The 22,416-nt window shown below is 39.9% G+C and overlaps 1 protein-coding gene across 1 annotated transcript in view; it reads right to left on the bottom strand.

Annotated features, from left to right (window-relative positions):
• The window catches only part of LOC148020566 (uncharacterized), a 131,685-nt gene that overhangs the window by 43,782 nt on the left and 65,487 nt on the right, over nucleotides 1–22,416 (bottom strand). The gene's annotated exons all lie outside the window — the stretch shown is intronic.

The raw sequence follows: 22,416 nt of genomic DNA, 5'->3' as shown, positions 1-22,416 counted from the left end.
GAGAGAATGAGGGAGGAGGGATGATGTGCAAAATCTGTTGTACACTAGAAATCTAGACTGAAAGTCTGGTAGCACAAATTGAGATGAACTGCCTGCCAATAAATATATGAAAAACCTTGCTGTTCGGAGCACATGCTTTGTATGAGTCATATTCTCTCCTTGTTCCTCCTGATGTGGAGGCACCAGCTGTAACCCACCCAAGCAACCCACAACCAAGGTAGTCAAGTATGATACATCCAAGCCGTCTAGTCCATGGACTTAGTATGATTCACAACGTACACAAAAAAATGTCGGATAAAATCCGATGTTTCATACGGTCATTAAAAAATACATAGAAAATTAAGGGTTAGACTAGTAAATATTGATTGTTTAAATATGAGAGTAGCTATCTAGAGTGTCACAAGGCATTATCCATCCAATACTAATATAATTTACAAACTATAAATGTGATTGCTTCAATTTTCAAAAATGAGGCATGAACATGATGAGAGGTTGAGACAAAAGATAAATCCAAGACTCTAGTCACAATTAATTTCCAAGATCCAATTCCGTTTATAAGATTGAAAACATGTACAATGGATCAAAAAAAAAAAAAAACTAGCTACAATGATGTAAGATGATTCATGGATCACGGTATGGTAAGTCACAAACGTCAAGTGGCAAGTACAAAAAGTGGTAGATACAAAAAGAAACTAAAGGCTAAGGCCCAAGGTGAGTTGTGTGTAATGCGAAGGCTTCATGAAGACGCTTAGGCGTTATGATAGGGGTAAAGAATGTAGAGATATAGATAGAGGTAGGGAGAGAGAAAGAGGGAAGGAAGAGGAGATAAAAATAGAGCTACATATAGGGGATGAGGCACAAAAAAAAGAGGAGGATGTAGAGGTAGAGAGAAGTGGATGGAGGAGGTCTGAGAGAGGAGAGTACAAGAGCTTGTAAGGGAGAGATAGAAGAGGAGGAGGTGGTAAATGAGGTATAGGTAGAGGTCAATGAGGATAAAGAGGAAAGGGATAAAACGGTGAACCACTTTTCTTTTTACACAAACTCCCCACAAAAAAAAGGAACGAAAACTAGATGGATTGTACACACCCGATCAAACTGACGGATTGTACTATATAGATCCGTACGCAAGCAAAATGCAACCCTGCCCACAACCATATCAATATGTATATTTCAAAGAAGGGTGTAGAAGTAGAAGATCTCGTATACATAATCTCAAAATGTTTGCATTTTGCTTGCAATGAGTTTGTCGTTGGTGTATCCCATTTTGAGATCCCACCGCTCCTACACTTTCCTAGTTCCTAATCAAAGGTTTGATTAGTTGTGTCAAGTAGTTTTGCTTGCATTTTCTAATATGGATAATGCTCTATTACCTCAGGTTGGTTTAGGTCTTGCTGTGGTTTTGGGCTAGCTTTATCTTATATCTAGTGTTATGCAAGTACCACTCTCTGCCTCAAGGTGCTTCATTGTAGGGAACTCCATCCCCGCATTATGCATGTTACACCTACCCTTGAGTGAGTACCACTCTAGTCTTGACTTACGGTCTTACCATGATGGTGATCCACTCACGGACATAGCACCATACTCATAGCTCGAATGCGACGAGTCCCCACACATGCTTACATTGCCACACTACACTATGCATCTTGTATCTACCCTTAGCTGAGTACCACCCTAGTTTGTAAAGAAATACCCTAATGTAGAAACACAAATACAAGTGTATGACAAAGCATAAACTAAACAAAACACACTTCGGGTTAGGATGACACAAAGACAATGAACATAGTGAGGATCATAAATGAATGAATCTGAATAATACAATTCTCATGCAACAAACACACTATTCAGTGAATGAATACTATACCCCGAACTCTCGTGTCTGGAGGACCAAGGCAGAGGTAATGAGCTAGGGAATGTGTCATACTCCTAATGGATCCCGAAACCATAGTTGCACTCGTACGTAGTATGAACTGGTTCATACTATACGGTTCGTACCGTACCGTACCGTACGAATTCGTACCAAAAAACAAGCACTTTCCTTTTTTTCTTTCTTTCTTTCTTTTTTCTTTTTTCTTTTTTTGTGTGGTTGTGTTGTTGGTGGTGGTTTGGGTTGTTGACTGTTGTTATTGTGGTGGTGGTGGTGATTTTGTAGCCTTGATCAATCAACCAAGAAAGGGGGTGAAAGCTTGATTAGACTCCTCATACATGTTTTGTTATTATTTATCCTAGAGCCGAAGGCCATACATAAGGTATTCAAGCAATTCCAAACGTTTCTAATTGATGTCCCATCATTTTTCACAATATGTTAGTGTCATCAATAAATAAAATCCGCACCATTTGAGAATCATCAAGTAGCTTAATCCTATTGATTTTACTTGATGTCCCATCATTTTTCACAATATATTAGTGTCATCAATAAATAAATTCAGCACCATTTGAGAATCATCAAGTAGCTTAATCATATTGATTTTACCTTTGTTCACAGCTCATTTTGCACCACCCAACCCAAAGCATTAGTACACATTGCTAATAAAACTAGGCCAGAGGATAGCTTGGCCTAATGTACCTTCTAAGAGTACACGAATTAGTGAATGTACCATCAGTAGCTACTTTAGCCTCAGCAATGCCAAACAAAACCATAACAAAATTCATAAATCTTTTACCAAAACCTTTGGTGGTTTGTTTGGTAACTGTTGGTCTCACAGGTCATTTTGGCCTCTTGTAGACGTTAATAAAGCATCTCATGTCATTTCATCTCTCTCTTGCATCTCATGTCATTTCATCTCTCTCTCTCTCTTTTTTTTTTTTCGTAAACTCTCTCTCTCTCTCTCAAAGATACATGCCTCTTATTTATATGATCATTCATGTATGATGTATCCACTCCTATGTATGTACTTGTAAGTTGTAGCGCATGTTGCGCATGCGGCATATGCCATAGAGGTTTTGGCGTGTTACCCTCAAGTATTCATCTTATATACTCCAATAGCATTGCTATTTAGACTTTAAACATCTGTTCTATCATCTATAGTTCAAAATAATGAAGGTTTTTTTTTTCGTACTAATATCGTACCGTACCTTATAAAATCTTAAGGTACCATTTAATACCGTATTTTATCGTACCGTACCGTACTGGACTTTTCGTACCTGATAACTATGCCCGAAACACAACAAGGTAGCCTCTGAAACATCTGACAGTGGCAAAGGCAACCAAAGTGATGCCAAATCAGTATGGGACAAGCAAAAGAGCCTGTGGACATACGCAATAGCTTAGGTGGCAATTGGAAGGAGCAAATGCAACAAACAAAGGGTAATGGAGTGCAAACTTGCAGCTACAAATGCCAAACGCAATAGTGGAAGGCCGTCGCCAGGCTGTATGGACAGCAAAATAAAGCAACAGGCTGGTCACTAGGCTGAACGCATCCTTCGAAGAGGAGTTGACAGCTTGCGGAAGCAAACTGCAGTAGAAGACTATGTGAGAGACTAGAAATAGGTGCCGAATCAATGGTGACACTGTCAAGCAGGCAGAGATGTCCTCTACGAACGGGGTGTGTACAACGAAGCTAGATCACCTAAAACTTGCAAAAACCAGATTAGTTGAATGGGAGGCAAGCTATCTTTTTATAGAAAGTTTGGAGCCTCCCAAATTAGGGTTAACATGTGGGACATTGAAACTTTCTTGAACCACCCCCAATTTAAAAGAAATGTCAAAATTCATTATTAAAGATAATGGTAATTTAGCTCAATTTTTTAAATGGGGATTTACATGAGGATGTTTATGTGTCACAAGCTCCAAGGTTCATGATCAAGGGGAAAGAGCACATGGTATGCAAGTTGTGTAAAGCTCTTTATGGTCTCGAACAAGCTCCTCATGCATAGTACTCTAAAATTAATGCTAATTTGGCTGGCAAAGGGTTCTAAAATAGTCCAACTGCTCCAACTCTATACATTAAGAATGAAGGGGGGACTTGTTGATTATCATTCTTTATATAGATGATATGCTGGTCATTGGACCTATAAAGAAAAAAATTCATGCTATGTCAAACATGGGTTGCCTACATTAAGAATGAAGGGGAGACTTGTTGATTATCATTCTTTATGCAGATGACGCGCTTGTCATTGGACCTAAAGAGAAAAAAATTGTAGATTTTAAGGCTGAATTAAAACATACATTCGCTATGTCAAATATGGGTTGTCTACACTATTAATTGGGAATTAAGTTCACCAAAAATCAGCATGGTATCATCATGTCACAATCACAATATGTGGATAAGCTGTTACATAGGTTTAATATGCATGACTGCAAACCTATATGCACTCCTATGGAGCCAGGCTTAACATTTCCTATGCATGATGGTGAAGAGATGCATGATGATGCAATTTTTAACGAGGCTATTGGTTATCTTATCTACCTTTGCAACACACGCCCTCACGTTTAGTACGGAGTATCTCAGGTGAGCAGATATATAATCCACAGACCACAAGTTGTTACGCATAGTTGTCAAGTACAAAAGGTACAATATAGTACGGTACGATAAATTATAGTACTAAATGGTACCTTATAATTTTACAAGGTATGGTACGATATTAGTGCCCAAAAAAAATTTAACTTGATTTTTTTAAAATCATAAATCATTAAATGATAGAACACATGTTTAAAGTGAAAATAGCCATTTCATTACAAAATGCGATACAACTTTAGTCTGGTACATACATGGATAATAGATCATAGTGGCATGTGGATACAATGATAGTAGATATAAAAAAAAGGGAGACTTATGGATCTATTGACCATGATAAGGCATCACTATCATAGTTGCCTTCGTACGTCGTACGGACATTTTCGTACCGTACGAATCATACAGTATGTATCCGTACGAATTCGTACTTTATTTTGGGCTTGTTCAGCCACGTCGCCAGTGCGTCCTGCGTCACGTGTTTCTTGCACCCCCGCTTTTACTCCGCCTACGTGCGTGGCACTTTTTGGGGGTGGGAAGCCTTGGATACCTAATCCCATCCCCCTTTTCCAGCCATGCACTCCCCTCCCCAACCCTCTTTAGATTCCTTCTGGCTGGCAGCCCTCTCTTTGACTGTTTGAACTTTCACCCTTCTCTCATCTACAAAAGATGCTCCTCTCCTCCATGCTTCCACACCAATTCAACAAGCACTTACCATTCTTATCTTCCTCTCTTGGATCTTGATTCTTAAATGCACTTGTGATTTGTCATTCTCGAATCTCACCTCCCGTCCCCTCTTTCCCACACCCTATCGAAGCATTTTAAATTCTCAAATCTCATCTCCCATCCCCTCTATCCCACACCCTATCAAAGCATATTCCATTCTCATCTCCGATCCCCTCTCTCTCACTCTTGCTCTTTCAACTTTACCTCAACCCTCAAGCCCCTTGAGTCTCCCTCCCTTTCAACTTTCACAACTCAACTTTCGAGTTTCAAGAGTCGAGACTCAAGCATCTCTCTCTCTCTCTCTCTCTCTCTCTCTCTCTCTCTCTCTCTCTCTCTCTCTCTCTCTCTCTCCCCCCCCGTCATCGGCACCATGACTCGTGAGAAGCACCAGGCTTTCAATTTGCATGTGATCCATGTAGAGAGGGACATAAAGAAGTCCAACTCCCACCATTGGACATGCAAGTATTGCGAGAAGCGCTATACAAGTAATGCAACTCCGTTTCTCCAACACAAGGGGCAAGTTGCTCCATGCAAGGAGATCCCTTAAAACATTGCAGAGAAGATTCTCTCCAAGATGAGAGGGGGATCCACAAGAGGATAAGAAAGTGGCTTATCGGCACCAACTCCTATGCTTACTGACAAGGAAGCATCCAATGTGGGCGTATCCTCAACCGATGTAGGAGAGACCTCTACCATTGGTGGTAGGGGCTCCACATCCGCATCCGGCTTCAAAAAAGCCGGAGAGTGGAGACTCATGCGGTGCCGGAGAGACAATCCTCTCTCTCAAGCTCCCAATCATGTGTGTGGATCAATTCTCTTTCTTAGAGAAAGGCAACGACTTGCGGACATTGAAATTGCACGCACGATGATTGAGTGTAATCTTGCATTCAATGTCCTAAAGCAAGAGCAATGGAAGAAGATGATAAAAGCCATTGTCAATGTGGGTCCATATGAAGGATAGACCAGTGTTACATACAATGACATGAGGACGAAAACGATTGATGAAGAGAAGGAGAGGATTAATATAGCCCTTGATCCTACTCTGGCCGCATGGATAAAATATGGTTGCTCCATTCTCACCGACAGATGGAGTGATCGTAAGAAACGTGGCATCATCAATATACTCGTTTCATGTCCACTCAGCACTTACCTTTTGCAGGCCGTAGATACCGACAAGAGGGGGAGAAAAACGACGGGCGCATTTATCTACCGCCACATTCGACAAGCTATCATTGAGGTATACATTGCAATTTTCCTTTTAAATTTGTTTCACTTTCTTTCATTATGATAATATCGGGATTCATAATTGAAATTTGATTTATGGATAATGTTATATACATAACTATCTATCTCCCTATTCTAATAATTAATTTCTATCTAGTATCTATGATCTATCTCGATTCTCTCTTTCCCCCCAAGCCACAAGGCTCAAGTTTCAACTCTCTCTCTCTAACCTCCAATTTCCAAGTATTGTTACTATTAAGTAATAAGTATACTTACTTATAAATTGTAAATTGTGGTTGTAGATGGATCCCTCAAATGTGGTGTAAGTTGTTACCGACAATACATACAATACATCGAATTGTCGATGCATGGACCATTTTCTTGAGTCTGAGTTTCCTATGATTGTGTGGACTCCATGTGCAAGTCATTGTTTGGACTTGCTCATGGAGGACATTGGGAAGCTCAAGTGGGTGAAGAGGGTGGTTCGCAAAGCTACATCAATTGTCACATTCTTCACAGTAAAGGTAAAAGTGCTTGCAATGTATCATGAGCATAGCACACTAGAGTTGAAGAAGCCTTTTTCAACTCGCTTTGCTTACATGTGGTTATTGTTGGAGTGCCTTTATGAGGAGCGATCCGCCTTGCACCAGACAGTGGTGTTTACTCTATGGAATGAGTGGGATGACCATGAGATAGAGGAGACCAAAGCCATGCACCACTTGTGCCTTAATGAGAAGTTTTGGCAAAAAGTCTGTGCCGTTGTCATTGTCGTGACTTCCTTTTATAGGGTGTTATGTATGATTGATTGCGAGGGATTCAAACCACCATGGGCATTCTCGTTCACTTCTTTGAAGTAGCATTGGTGGAGGCATGTGCTTGTACAATGATCATAGAGACGCAGCGTGCACATGTTTTAGAGATAGTAGAGAGGAGGTGGGCATGGATGCATAAGCCCATCCATGGTTTTGCCGCATTGGTACATCCGGCCTACAAGTCACAAGCGGTTATGGATGATAGAGATCTCCGTTCGGACCAGCTTGCTTATTTGACTTGTGTGGTCCCTGTGGATAACCACAATGCAATACTGGAGGAGCTAGGATGCTACACAAATCAAAGAGGGCATGTGGCTTTTGCTTCTCCCACTTGTTGGAGAAGAGAATCACTTGTGAAGCCTTTATTTTGGTGGCAAAACTTTGGATACGCACTGAAAACCCTTCAGCCCTTAGCCATAAGGGTCTTTGCCCAGGATTGCTCTTTGGATGGATGTGAGAGAAATTGGAGTGCCTATTCTCTTATTCACACAAAGATTCGCAATCGGCTTAGCACACGACAGTTACAGCGGCTAGTCTATTGCTGCACTAACTTACGCATGATGAGAGCTACGATGAGCATGGGTAGTCTGAAGCAGGTAAAGTTTAAACACTTAACCATAACATTTAAATTTTAAAATTTGTTGTTTTAACTTTTAAACTTTGAACTTTGAAGTTTATACTTTACAATTCAGACTTTAGCATTTACAATGATCAATTTTACATGCATCATTGCATTGTATAGGTAAATGTTGATACATTCAAGTTGACAAGCGATACTCTTTCGAGTATATATAAGAAGGTGGATGAGAAGGAGGAGATGATTTTTGCAGAGCTCTATAGAGAGCTTATAGCAACAAATACTCGTGACACTCACAATACGCGTGCTAGTGGGCGAGGAGTTCGAGTAGGTGGTAGCAGGGGCATGGTCATTCGACGCCCTCCATCATCGAGGAGGGGTGGTTCAAGTGGCTTGCAGATATATGTAAGGCGAGGCTCTAGTAGCTCACATCTTATGCCTCATGATGACATCCCCCCCTTGCCTACATAACCACCACCCTAGGGAGCCATCATTTGATGATGATGGTAACCTCGTCAGTGAGGATGAGTATGAGTGTGTCTCATCATCGAATGCCGAGAAGTCATCTTCAAACTCTCTGGATGAGCACTCAGATGGTTTTTATGATGATGATGATGATGATGATGATAGTGATGCCTCATCATCGATTCATATGCCATAGGTCTCTCTTTTTTTTTGTATCAGATATACTAAACTGTAGTTGTATTGCATGTTTTACGCAGCCCATGCGACCACGCTGGTCACTCCATGTATTCATCTTATTCTGTAATGAAATGGATATTTTCACTTTAAACATGTATTCTATGATCTATCATTTAATTATTAAAGGTTTTTGTTTTTTTTTTAATCGTCTTACTTTTTTTACGTACTAATATCGTACCGTACCTTATAAAATCATAAGGTACCATTTAGTACCGTATTTTATCGTATCGTACCTTTCATACGTAACAACTATGACCACTATCATTATTATCATCATCAGAACCATCTAAGTACTCATCAAAAGAGTCTGAAGATGACTCCTCGACGGCGTCGAATGATGAGACACTTTCATACTCATCCTCACTAATGAGATTACCATCGTCATTAAATAATGGCTCTCTAGGTGCCGATTGTGTTGAAGGGCGCCAAATGACCATGCCCCTGCTATCACCTACTCGAACTCCCCCCCCCCCCCCCCAAATGACCACGCTCACTACAAATATCACAAGTATCTCCTACTATAAGCTTTCGATAGAGCTCCGCAAAGATCATCTCCTCCTCATTCATCTCTTGATGTATACTCAAAAGAGTATCACCCGTCAACTTAAATATATCAACATCCTCATATACAATGCACATAAGATCGTAAATGCTAAAGCCTAAATTGTAAAGTATAAAGTTTAAAGTTTAAAGTTTAAAACAATAAATTTAAAGTATAAAGTCTAAAGTTTAAAATTTAATGTTTAAAATAACAAATTTCAAATTGTATGGTTAAGTGTTTACCCGCTTTGGACTACCCATGCTCATCATAGCTCTCATCACATGTAAGTTAGTGTAGCATTACACTAGTTGCTCTAATTGTCGTGTGCTAAGCCGATTACGAATCTTCGTGTGAATGAGAGAATAAGCACTCCAATTTCTCTCACATGCATCCAAAGAGTAATCCTAAGCAAGGATTCTCATGGCTAAGGGGTGAAGAGTCCCCTACGCATATGGAAAGTTTTTCCACCAAAATAGAGGTTTCACAAGTGACTCTCTCCTCCCACAAGTGAAAGAAGCAAAAGCCACATGCCCTCTCTAATCTGCATAGCATCCTAGCTTCTCCAACGCTGCATTGTAAGCATCTATAGGGACCACAAAAGTCAAATAAGCAAGCTAGTTTAAACGAAGCTCTCTATCGTAACTCGTCCATAACCTCTAGTGACTTGTAGGTCAGATGTATCAATGCGGAAAACCATGAAAGGGTTTATGTATCCATGCCCATCTCCTCTCTGCTATCTCCAGAACATGTGTACGATATGTCTCTGTGATCACCGTGCAAGCACGTGCCTCCACTAATGCCACTCTAAAAAAGTGAATGAGAAGACCCATGGTGGACCCCTCGCAATCACTCATACATAACACCCTATAAAAGGGAGTCATAACAATAACAATAGTACAAACTTTCTACCAAAACACCTCATTGAGACACAAGCGTTGCATAGCTTTGGTCTCCTCTATCTCGTGCTCATCCCACTCATTCAATAGAGTGGACACCACTATCTCGTGCAATGTAAATTAAACCTCATAAAGGTGCTCAAGTAATAACCATATGTAAGGAAAGCAAGTTGAAGAAGGCTTCTTCAACTCCAGTGTGCTATGTTCATGATACATCACAAGCACCTTTACCTTCACCGTGAAGGTGACAACTGATGTGGATTTACGGACCATCCTCTTCATCCATTTAAGTTTTCCAATGTCCTCCATGATTAAATCCAAGAAATGACTTGCATATGAAGTCCACACAATCATAGGGAACTCGACCTCAAGCAAACGGCCCATGTGTCAATAATTCGACGCATTGTCGGTAACAACTTATACCACATTTGAGAGGCCCACCTACAACCACAAATTATAATACTTAGAGAGAGAGAGAGAGAGAGAGAGAGAGAGAGAGGCTTTTGGGAGCAAAGGAAGAGAATCGAGATAGATATTAGAGAGAACACGAAGATAGATAATTATGAATAATCAAAGAAACAAATTTAAAAGACAATGTATACCTCAATGATAGCTTGTCGAATGTGGCGATAGATGAAGACACTCGTTCTTTTCCTCTCCCTCTTATCCGTGCCTACAATCCATAAAAAGAAAGTGTCGAGTAGACATGAGATGAGTATGTTGATAGTACCTTGTTTCTTGCGATCATTCCATCCATCAATGAAAATGAAGCAACCATATTTTATCCATACAGCCCGAATAGAATCAAGAGCTCTATCAATTCTCTCCTTCTCTTCATCATTTTTTTTCCTTCTCATATCCTTGTATGTGACACCGGTCATCCTTCACATGGATCCACAATGGCAATGGCTTTTAGCATCCTCTTCCATTGCTCTTGCTTTAGGACATTCAATGCAAGATTGTACTCAATCACCGTGTATGCAATTTCAATGTCCGTAAGTCATTATATTTCTCTAAGAAAGACAACCGATCCACATACATGACCAAGAGCTTGAGAAAGAAGGAAGTGCCTCTCCAATGTTGCTTGAGCCTTCACTCTTCATTCGTCTTTTGCTAGAGCCAAATGCGAACATGAAGCCCTTGCCACCAATGGTGGAGGCCTGACCTGCATCGGTTGAAGATTCGTCCACATTTGATACTTCCTCCCTAGTAGGCATAGGTGGTGGTGCCGATACGCCATTTTCTCCTTCTCTACTGGAACCCCCTCTTATCTTAGTGAGAATCTCCGTAACCGGTCTATGACTCACATAAAGCGATAGTTCCTTCAATTCATACCTGGTCTTTTCTCACACACACAAACAGAGACCTCACTCCCTCGCTCAACACTAGATTGGCCCCAAAGACCGGTGCCCCTCTCAATGTTTCTTTATCAATTAAAAGATGGAAATTTACAAAAATGAAATGTTCCAAAATACATAACCTATGAACAATTGGTTTTCATCTTTTCTAAGTAAATCCAAGCTGCATAAGGACAGTACCGCATGACCAAATCAACATCCCTTTTAGGAAAGCATTTTCTATAACCATAACTCAATGATTCATGTGCATAATCGCAGTCTGCAGATCTCTAAATTCACTGTTCTTACTGTCCAGCATGTCCAAAACAACATCCCTTTTAGGAAAGCATTTTCTGTGACCAAAACTCAATGATTCATGTGCAAAATTGCAGTCTTCAGATCTCTGAATTCACTGTTCTTACTGTCTAGCATGTCTAGAACAATATCCCTTTTAGGAAAGCATCATTCCAGCTTTAAAACAGTCCCACAAACAGCACTAAATCAGAGCTGAAAAACCCTTCGATGGAATCAACAGCCCATCATGCAGAGCATTTCCTCTAAGAACAGAGAGAGAGTTTACCAAAGGGAGCAAGCTCTACCTCCGTACATAAGTCAAAGTCGAAGAAATACTCTCCATAGCTGATATTCTTGCAGCCATCTGCCCTCAGCTCCTCAAAACTTCATTCTCCGATCTGCCCCTTATGCTTATTACGTTTTTTTTTAATGCTCTCTCTCTCTCTCTCTCGGGAATTTGTGCCACATGGCAGACATGTAACAATTTTCCCATTTAAACCTTCCGATCTAAAATTCTCCATGTTCAGTGCAAAATTTGACCTCGGCATAAACAAGAGAATTAATCCTCCTGCAAAAACGAAGACAATGACGCGAACAGATTCTAGGGTCCAAAAATAGTAACTCCCTAAATTTTAGGGATGGTGACCCCTACATTCCTCAAGTTGTTCTAAGCAACTTTTATCATTGCAATCACATCAAAAAGTATAACATCGCTCAGTTACAATGACTTTTATTCGGTGAGCATTCTTACAGGTGCATCTTCTGACTTGGCCAGGCTCATTATCCTGCACTATCTCCAGTGACTAAGCACACAGTCCCAAACCACTGGCATTTTATTCTTCAGTGCTCATTCAATATGGAACCGGTCCTAAGGCTCAGAGAAACCATTAGTCCAATTTGTCCCAATGGCTGCCTCTTCTGGCCATGCAAAGATCTCGGCTTAATCCAAGAGAACTCTGGGGGTAAAAAGCAACAGCAACTAAAGAAAAGAAAAATAAAATATTTATATAAGTAAATAATAAAAGAACCTGTAAAAAGTATCAACACCTGGTGACAATCTCATCCGCAATGTTTTCAAGGATTTTCTTGCTTGGAGCAACTTGACCCTCATCTTGAAAAGATATTGGAGAAGTCGAGTCGCACTACTTATGTAGTGCTTCCTGCAATACTTGCACGTCCAATGGTGAGAGTTGGGCATCTTTGTCTCCCTCTCCATATGGATGGCGTGCAAATTAAAGGCCTCATACTTCTCAGAAGTCACAATGTTGATGGAGAGGGAGAGTCACAAGTAAGAAACATGCTTGAGAGAGAGAGGCCTAAGGGATAGTGAGAAGCTTGAGCCTTGAGCCTGCAGAAAACAAGACAAAAACCCAAACAGAAAGTGCAGGATTGACTTTGGCCCGGACACGGAACGCACCATTCTTTCTGACGATTAATGCGTTATTGTAGTGGCATAGAATCCTATGTTTCCTACTTGCATGAAACACATTGAGATACATTACCATTCTATCAGATAGAGAGATGCTATGCGAAAGAGATGGGTTTGATGTATATTCCTACACACGAGAATGTTACAAACATTTTCACCAAAGCGCACTTCCTTTGTAAGAAGTTTGAGGCTTTGCAAAAGTTCTTGAACTTGCTACCCTCTAGTAATTGATCTTCTTGTACTTCTACTCCATTGGGACTGCAAGGGGGTGTTAGAATTTGCCAATACTATGGGCAGTGCCCAATGTTTTGGTTAGTTGGTACCACCCACCAATCTTAGACCCTCTTATGAGCAGCAATCAATTCTAACATTGGCCGCAGACTTAGCTGAAAATCACGGGATGACTTGGTTGCTTGCCTTAGACGCTTGGACATGACTTTCATGTCGCTTGCTAAAAGCTATGACCACTTAGACTTGGGACTCTTTGGCGAACCTTTGGCGACTGAAATACAAATACTCCCTTGTTCTTGGAAAGAATCGGAATTCGTGTTTGTAAAAGCTTCAGAAGCAACTGCAGAGCTAATTGCCATTGAGGCCTTCTGCAAACAAGCGCAGCGACAATGCCTCAACTCTACATATGACAAGCGCACAGCTTGTGCCAACGATCAAGAAATAGAAGACTTGAAACAGCTTGCAGTCAACAACTGCTCTTCTTGAAAAATGGTACACTCTACGATTGCAATGGGAGCTAGAGGAATGCCAATTAATGACCAACGTTGAGCAATGCGCAATCAAGGCATCAGTATACGACCCAACCTATGTAGCTCCAACTTCATATAGGGTGTTGACTACCCTCCATAATCAACCCCTCGAAAAACACATTAAGGGGCGTCCTTATTTAGATCACATCCTCACTGAGAAGGAGTTGCATATTGCTAGCCGAGTGAACTCCGGTGACTTCTTGCTTCATGTCCTCACTTACATTACGCATGTAGGCATCCACCCTTTCGATATGGATAGTTATGGTAATTTAGAATATAATTCAAATTTCTACGCCTGGCTCATGCGAAAGTAAAATACTAAGATTATCTGCTAAAGACCCTTCATCCTTTAAGTAAAATAGCACGCATCACAAAATCAACCTATAAGGTCATCCATCCTTGACAACGGATATTTATACTCAATGGTCGCCTAATTTAGACCTTTGCAATCGACACAAAAGCGCATCCTACTATCCTTCGTTTTGGCGAGAAGAATAAGTGCGCCCCACGAGTATTTACTTGGCTCAATAAAACCCGTAGCCAAATAGATTTGAAGTTGCCTAGCTATCTCGTCCTCCTCAGTAAACCCTAAGGTTGTCAAGAGATAGGATAGCTACTGTGCAAAGTTTCAATGTTATGATCTAAGCCTTCATGAGACAGCGGAAGTCCCTCAAGTAACTCGAACGAAAAAACATTATCATACTCATGCAATATCCGATCCAATTACTCACTTATACTTAAACTCATATTAAGATTATAATTTTAAAAAATTAAATCACATTAATAATCAAACGATTGAAAAACAAAGCAAATATAAGTAGCAACAATTAGATCAAAAAAACGTTGATTAAACTCCATTGTTAAAATCGTATGTACATTATTTTTTGTAATCCTAGAGGGTAAATAACCCTCGATCACATGGAAATGACCATCAAGCTCAAAAAAAGTACATGATTTTTATAATCAATAAACAAGGAGGAGTATTTCTCAAATAACCATGGCATGCCAAGAGAGTATGCCAAGAGGATTATAGAGTACCTCATTCTGATAGTCTAGCAGCAATCCAAAAATGTATTGCATACACAACAGCGCTTGAGGATTTGTCCGAGGCCTTCATTTTATGCAACAAATCTTTAAAATCCTACAAATATGCATCCAAGCTTTTCTTTCTTATATCAAGCTCAAATATTTTTCGAAAATTTTCAATCCGATCATCGGTCATAAAATGTTTTTAAAAAACAAATTGAAAATCAATCCAAGTCGCCGCCTTCGAGTGTAAGCTCTACCGAGCATACGTCTTCTCCTGTAATATGATTTATATATACCCAATGTGTTGGGCATCATCAAACTCATACAAGTCAAAATATGCAGACATGAATCGATATTCGTCTCATCACATTCCTTCTTGTCACCACAATGAGAAATGAACTTAATGATTTAATTAAACTTCACGAAGATTTATAATTACAATGAACTTAAATTTTGGTATCCTAGCTCTTGGCATGGTGAACATTGCACCGACAGTGAAGGATTTGATACTCGGGCATACAATGGACATGTATGCAAGCCATGTGGTACATGGCCAAGGCTAAAGAAACAAGGTGCAACGTGAAACTTTCATCAAATTGAAAGTTTGCATTCATCAAATTGAAAGTGTGCATCTTCGAACTACGCTACATTGAAAGTTTCACCTAGTAAGCATCTCACTTAAGGCCAATGAGCAACTCACCTATGATTAATGACTAAGTTATTAATTAGACCTCAATCAAAAATGTGATATGATAAAGGAGTAGCTCGTTACTTATTTGGAGACCTTATCTTGGCTATTTGGGGCTTATTCTCTCCCATTTGGGTCAACCCAAGTTTTGAAGACGGCCACTCTTCTCTTTCTTCTTGCAAAAAATTGTAGATTTCAGCTATGAAATAAGCTTACAAAATAGATGGAGTGCGAGATTATTTTGGGGATGGATCAATGTTTCACGCTATGGATACCACTGCACCTGCTAACGTTGGCATACAAAATGCAGCTTGTTTTCAGCCACCTATGTTAGGTCTTCACCAAAATGATCATGGGGCAATGCAACCGCAAATGCACATTCACATGTATAGTAACATTGGTATGCAACCAAGTATGCAAACTGGAATGTTTGGTCACTTGGCAGGCACTATTAAGCATATATCAAATGCAAATGCAATAATGGCATCACTGAGACCACCATTTTTAGAACTACTCATGTATAATAACTTGACTCCTTTGGGTAAAGTTACAAACTACAAAGATAGGGGGCAACAGTCAAATTTGAAACCTTCAATGGTATATAGCATAGACAGAAGGCTTTGACCTTCATTCAACAATTTGATACAACCTACGCTGGGAGGGATTTTTTCGAGCCTTCAAAGGTGCACAAGGTAACCACTTTTTAAAAAGAAAATGTACTTCTGTGGTGGACAAACTTTTTGATACAAGGCAAGGCACCAGAACCTTGGGTACAATTCAAATAGGTTTTCTCTTCTCGATGGCTCACAAACACTTTTGAAGTCCATGTGACAATAGCTTGACACAAGTTGGATACAATTCATTGTGTTGATTTGAAAGAGTATACAGAAAAATTCTTGGTAGCTTTGTTGTCAATTAGCTCTTTTCATGAGGTCATAATAGCTCAGTAAATAGAGACCAACTATTGTGGTCTACCCAAAGAAATCCGTGACTATTGCACCAAGACAAAAGTGACCCGTATGGCACAATTGACTAAAAATACGAACACAACTTATGCATTGATAAAAGGACAAGTCACAGGATCTAAGGGCAGCAAACATGCTTCAAAGGACAATGGTGAAAATGAGAGCAGCAAGACCAAATTTTTGGGCAGCAAGTTTAAATCCTCAAAAAAGGGTCAACGTGTTGAAAGTTAGTCAAGGCCATTTTTTCAAAAAGGCATACAAGGCAAAAAGGTCATTTGCTAGTACTATGAAAGTTGTTGAAGAAAAGGCATTGTAGGATGCAAAAAAAATGCTATATTTGTGAACAAGAGGGTCATATAGCACATGAATGTCCAAAATGTAAGTCTAAAAACCATGCAGATAACAATAAGGATCAAAAGGGCAAGAAGCATAAAACTTGTGCTAGATTGGTATCCGATCTTATTGGTCAGCAACCGCACACAAATACTTCAGAGCTATGTCATGCATGCGGCAAAGTGAGAGACTAGCATGCTTTAGTTTTCTTTGATGCAAGAGCTCGTGCCAACCTCATTTCCAAATAATTGGCAGCCAAGCTGGGCATTAGAGATGATGAGATGGGTCCCATGGGTGAGGGTAGTTTGGCTTGTCCTAAACATCAAGAGCCAGTCACCCCTATCATTGGAAAACTCCGAATTCATTTGCAGCCATGTGGATAGTGAGGATTTCCACATTATGCCATTAAAGGGCTGCAATGTCTTATTAGGTATTCCATGGTGTCATAGAGTACATGCAATGATCAATTTATATAATAGAAAAATCACTCACTCTTAAAGAAAAGTGACATATTCTTGATGTAAAGTTGAAGCAAGAGACTATTCCTCTTGTGTCTACTTTAGCAATTTCTTCACTAATGAAAAATCATCTTTCCGCATACTTCATTTTTGCAAAACATGTTAGCAAAGATAATGCTAAGTCTACTGTTTCAATGCTGAATAATGAGCTTACAAAATTCTTAAAAGAATTCCAAGATTATTTTTCTAACTCCATACCTCAAGAATTACCACCTCAAAGGCCAAAGGATCATTCTATTGACCTTGTGCTTGTTACTACACCTCCAAACAAGCCACCCTATAGAGTGAGTACTGCCCAACAACAAGAAATAATGAGTCATGTTAATTAGCTATTGGAAAAAGGGTTGATTCAACCCAATTCATCAACAACTTCACGAAGATTTTTAATTAAAATAAACTTTAATTTCGATATCCCTAACACTTGGCCTGATGACCATTGCACCGACAGTGAAGGATTTGATATGGAGCATACAACGGACAAGTATGCAGGCCATCTGGTACATGGCAATACTAAAGGAACAAGCTACAATGTGAAACTTTCATTAAATTGAAAGTTTGCACCTTAGAATTAAGTTACATTGGAAGTTTCACCCAATAAAAGCAACTCACTTAGGGCGCTTGAGTTATTAAGCAAGCCCTAAGCTAAAGCTTCACCTAGTCAGCAACTCACTTACGATTAATGACTTAGTCATTACTTAGCCCTTAATCCAAAACGAGATATGATTAAGAAGCAGTTGGTTACTCATTTGGAAAGCTTATCCTAGCTATTTAGAGCTTGTTCTCTCTCATTTGAACCAACCCAAGTTTTAAAGATAGCCAGTGTTTTCTTTCTTCCTATAAAAAATTGCAAATTTCAGCTATAGAATGAGCTTACAGCACAGATGGAATGTGAACAGCAGCCAATTTTTCTCATCTTGACATGAGAATTCCATTGGGCAACCTTGTAACTCCATATACAACAAGGTATGCTGCCATTTTTGAGCTAAATATCAAAAAAAGAGTTTATGACAGCACTATGGGCTGAGATCCTTTCTTCTTCTTTGAGATCTCAAGCCTCCTACACTCTCTGGGCAATTTTGTCATGAAGAAATGAACATTCTCACAATTTCATCACAACAAATCCCCCCTATTTGTGAGACAAATAGCATGGGATTGCATTGAGACTATGCACATGAGTTATCTCAGCAAATGCTCCATAAATTTGCATTCAGATCCTTACTGTCATTTTTAGGGTTTTGCAAGCTGAAGTGTTCATTCACAATTTCGAACACTACAATTGATTGGAGGCCAGCAATGAAGGTATTCAGGTTGGCCAGTTTACTGGCCACTTGCATTATTTTATTGCTTTATTTTCTCCTAAGTAGTCCCCAATGGCAGGCTGTGCCTTCATCACTTTTGTCTTTTCAAGTGTTGGAGAGAGAGAGAGAGCAGCTCAAGGGGATGCTTCAATAGGCCCTTGCATAGCAGCAAAGAAACATGTTTCTTTGAGTGACTGTCACACGTGGATCCAAGTCAACCACTCTATAGAAGTAAAAGGGAGAATGCATGAAGACTAAGCAAGGGTTTTCACCCAAAGGGAGGCGATCATAGATTTGCATCTGTTCCAAGTACCCAAATTAACAAAACATGAATAGAATGCAAAATCTAATGCAAATAGGGAAACATACATACAAGATATGTCGCTTCAGCAATGCCCTAACTGAGGGGGGTGCATTGGTAGAGATTAGTCATCCCTTGGACTAGCATTCTCAGGCTATAGTTGGTGCAATCAATTCTCTCGAGCAAAGTTACGCATTTTTCATGTTAGTTTCGGGCACTTTCAGCAGTCGCCATTTCCCGGGTAGGTTAGACATTTGTCATGAACATTTGTCAGGCAGGCAATTATGCCACATGGCATCAAGAAGACAGATTGCTGATTATTTTGCGCTTTTTTGCAGCACTCAGCAGCATTTATGATCAGGTTGGCCAGTTTGCTGGCCACTTGCATTATTTTATTGCTGTATTTCCTCCTAAGTAGTCCCCAGTGGCAGCCTATGCCTTCATCACTTTTGTCTTTTCAAGTGTTGGAGAGAGAGAGCAGCTCAAGGGGATGCTTCAATAGGCCCTTGTATAGCAGCAAAGAAACGTGTTTCTTTGAGTTTGAAACTTACAAAACATTTCTAGAGTTCAAAACGTGTATTTCTTGTTTTTTCTTTGCGTGCCTTTTTTGACAAAAACTGTTGGGAAATGTTAAACACAATGATGATGATGATGATGATGATGATGATGATGCGTAATGGCTCATGAGGGCTCAAGATTTTGAATGACTGAAAGAATTTCTTTTTTGAGATTTTGTTTAGTTATTGGACTCTGTCAATCTATGACTTTAGTTTCATTTACGAGTTATTTATTATATATTATGACTCATTTTGGATTTTGACATTTTATCAAGTTGTTTTGGAATGAGAATTGTGATGTTGCAGCTTGACTCAATCCATATTGTACATGTGCTATTTACATGTTTATTTCAATTTTATTTATGCGATATGTATGAATCATAATGTTTCACATTTGAACCATAATATAGCCCTTTGACACAAGTCAATAATGGATCATAGATGTGTAACGTCTTATTCTGAATTGACTGTCAGGTATTATCACTCAAGCTCAATTGGCCTTTTTATGTTTAAGAGAGAGTTCCATAGAGATTAAAACCTCTTTCCCCACTTAAACCTATAAAAACTCCTTGTATAAAAAACCCATGTTTCTTATTTTATCCCCTCTTGAAAGAATCTTACGAAACATGTTTTTGACGTTTTGTTTCTAAATGTTTCTGAAATTTTTTGGCTGCTATGACCCCCTTATATCTACCTTCTTCATTTCAGCATTCATTCACTGCAAATTTCTGCATTTTTCTCTCTCTATTCTCTCTCCCTCTTCTCTCATGTTCATTGTCTTTCAATCTTGGCCATACGCTTCCGCATTCATTGTAGCTTGCACTCTAACATAGTATCAAAGCATGCAGAAGGACTAATTGATCGTGGGCAGATTTGATCGAGAGGATTCTTCACAATAAAAGTTCGAGTTAATAGGCTACAAATGCTGAGGTGAACAAGTGAAGCACAAAGAAGGAGCAAAGCTGCTATCTTTTGTAAATTTTTGCTATTGCTGAAGGAGAAAAGGCTGTGTACCTGCTTGGAGAAAATTTTGAGTTTTCATCACCTCCGATGGATAAAACTCTTTGAGAACAAGCAAAGGAAGCCCTAGCAAGCACTAGCACCATGCATAGAGTTAGAGGGGGCTGCCCTTTTTTTTTGCACCTCATTCCATTTACAATGTCGAACGAAATTGATGCAATTTGGCGTGTAATGATGCTTGCCATACTCGAGTCTTATGATTTGGCACAGATCGTGACAGAGACTATAGAGTATCCTACAACTCACGATGCCTCCAAGCTTTCTGCATATGAGAAAGCCAAGTTAATGAAGGTACAAGCACATTGGGACAAATTGAATGCCCGCATTCATTCTTTCCTCTTTCTCACTTGCACTCCAGCCATCATTGCTCACATCGAGCACTTAACCGCGGCTCAGGAGATATGGCTAGAGCTAGATCAAATGTACAGACAAATTACCGTGATGAAGCAGGTGTCTCTAAATGAGGACCTTAACTCCTAACAAGTTTCTTTCTATGTGGGAGCATGTCAATAAGCTTCGGCAATTGTAGATGCAAGTCTCCAACGTAGGAAGAGCAATTACCTCGAAGGACATAGCAATAACTCTTCTCTCTCAATTACCGTCTTGATTTAGTGCATTCAACTCCGCCTTGATAGCCTTGGGGTGGATAGAGACCCTTAAGTGGGAGGAGTTAGTTTCCATGGTCTTAAACCAAGAGGAACAACTCAAAGCTCAAAATCCCAAGTCAAAGGCTTTGACTAGCCAGTCTTCCCAACAAGAAGAAGAAGAAGAAGAAGAAGACAAACGACGAGAAGTCCAAAAAAGAAAAAGCCAAGAATCTACTTGCCACATATCTGTGGCAAGACAGGTCACTAGAAGAAAGATTTTGCCAACAAGGACAAGAAGGATACCAAGAAAGAGAAGACTACAAAGGACTCAAAAGTGGTCGTTGCTCCTTCATCCACTACCTTCCACCATCTATAGGTAATAAAGGATGTTTCTCCACCAGCCACCACTGATGCAACAATGATGACCCCACAGTCTCGTGAGTGGATTCTAGATAGTGGCTCTTCCCGCCACATGACTCCTTTTTCAAATGGGATTGCCCGTATGCGTTCGATGCATGGGTAAATTCTCAAAGGTGACAACTCTTCAGTCCACATCAAAGGTGGTAAGGGTGGTTTGCACCTAATTTTGGATAGGCAAGGCACTACCTACACATCAAAGGTGCTCTATGTGCCCGGTCTAGGGTATCATCTCCTTTTAGTAAGCAAGATCTGTACTCTTGGTTTGACAATCAAGTTTGATAAGGACTCCTGCCAAGTTCTTGATGGCATATCCCAACAAGTTCTTTGTGCAAGACCTAAGGAGAATGGAGTCTACAAGATACAGTTTTCTTCTACCTTTTCTTCTCTTCTTCTCTCTTCACAGACATGGACCAAGCTTGGGCATTCTCAGTTTGGCCACCTCAACTATGAGTACTTTAGAAGACAGCTTGTTTACCAAAGATTGGGGTGAGTCAGCCACCATGTGTATCTTGTATTTGTGGCAAGCAACATAGAGATGCCATTCCTAGCAAGGCTTCACGATGGGCTAAGGTGCCCTTGAAACTTGTTTCAAGGGACTTATGTGCACCAATGAGGATGGAATCCCTTAAAAGGAGTTTATATTTTATGCTAATTGTTTATGATTTTAGCAAGATGACGTGGGCGTATTTCTTGGCCTTGAAGTTTGAAGCATTCTCATAATTTAAGCATTAGTCAATCTCTGAAGAGAATAGGTCTCATAGCAAACTCAAGACCTTGTGTTTTGACAAGGGAGAGGGAGAGGAGTTTCTCTTCCAAGAGCTAACTCGTTTTCGTGTAGATCCTCGCATTCACAAGGGGTTTTCCAACACAAATACCTCAAGAGAATGGCATATTGGAGCAGAAGAATCACAATGTGATCGATACTGCACGGACTATGATGGAGCATTGAT

Source organism: Lygodium microphyllum, chromosome 18, assembly GCF_053477565.2.
Source record: "Lygodium microphyllum isolate KBCC chromosome 18, Lygodium_microphyllum_v1.1.10, whole genome shotgun sequence".
Lineage (NCBI taxonomy): Eukaryota > Viridiplantae > Streptophyta > Polypodiopsida > Schizaeales > Lygodiaceae > Lygodium > Lygodium microphyllum.
This window is presented reverse-complemented; position numbering and strand designations above follow the sequence as displayed.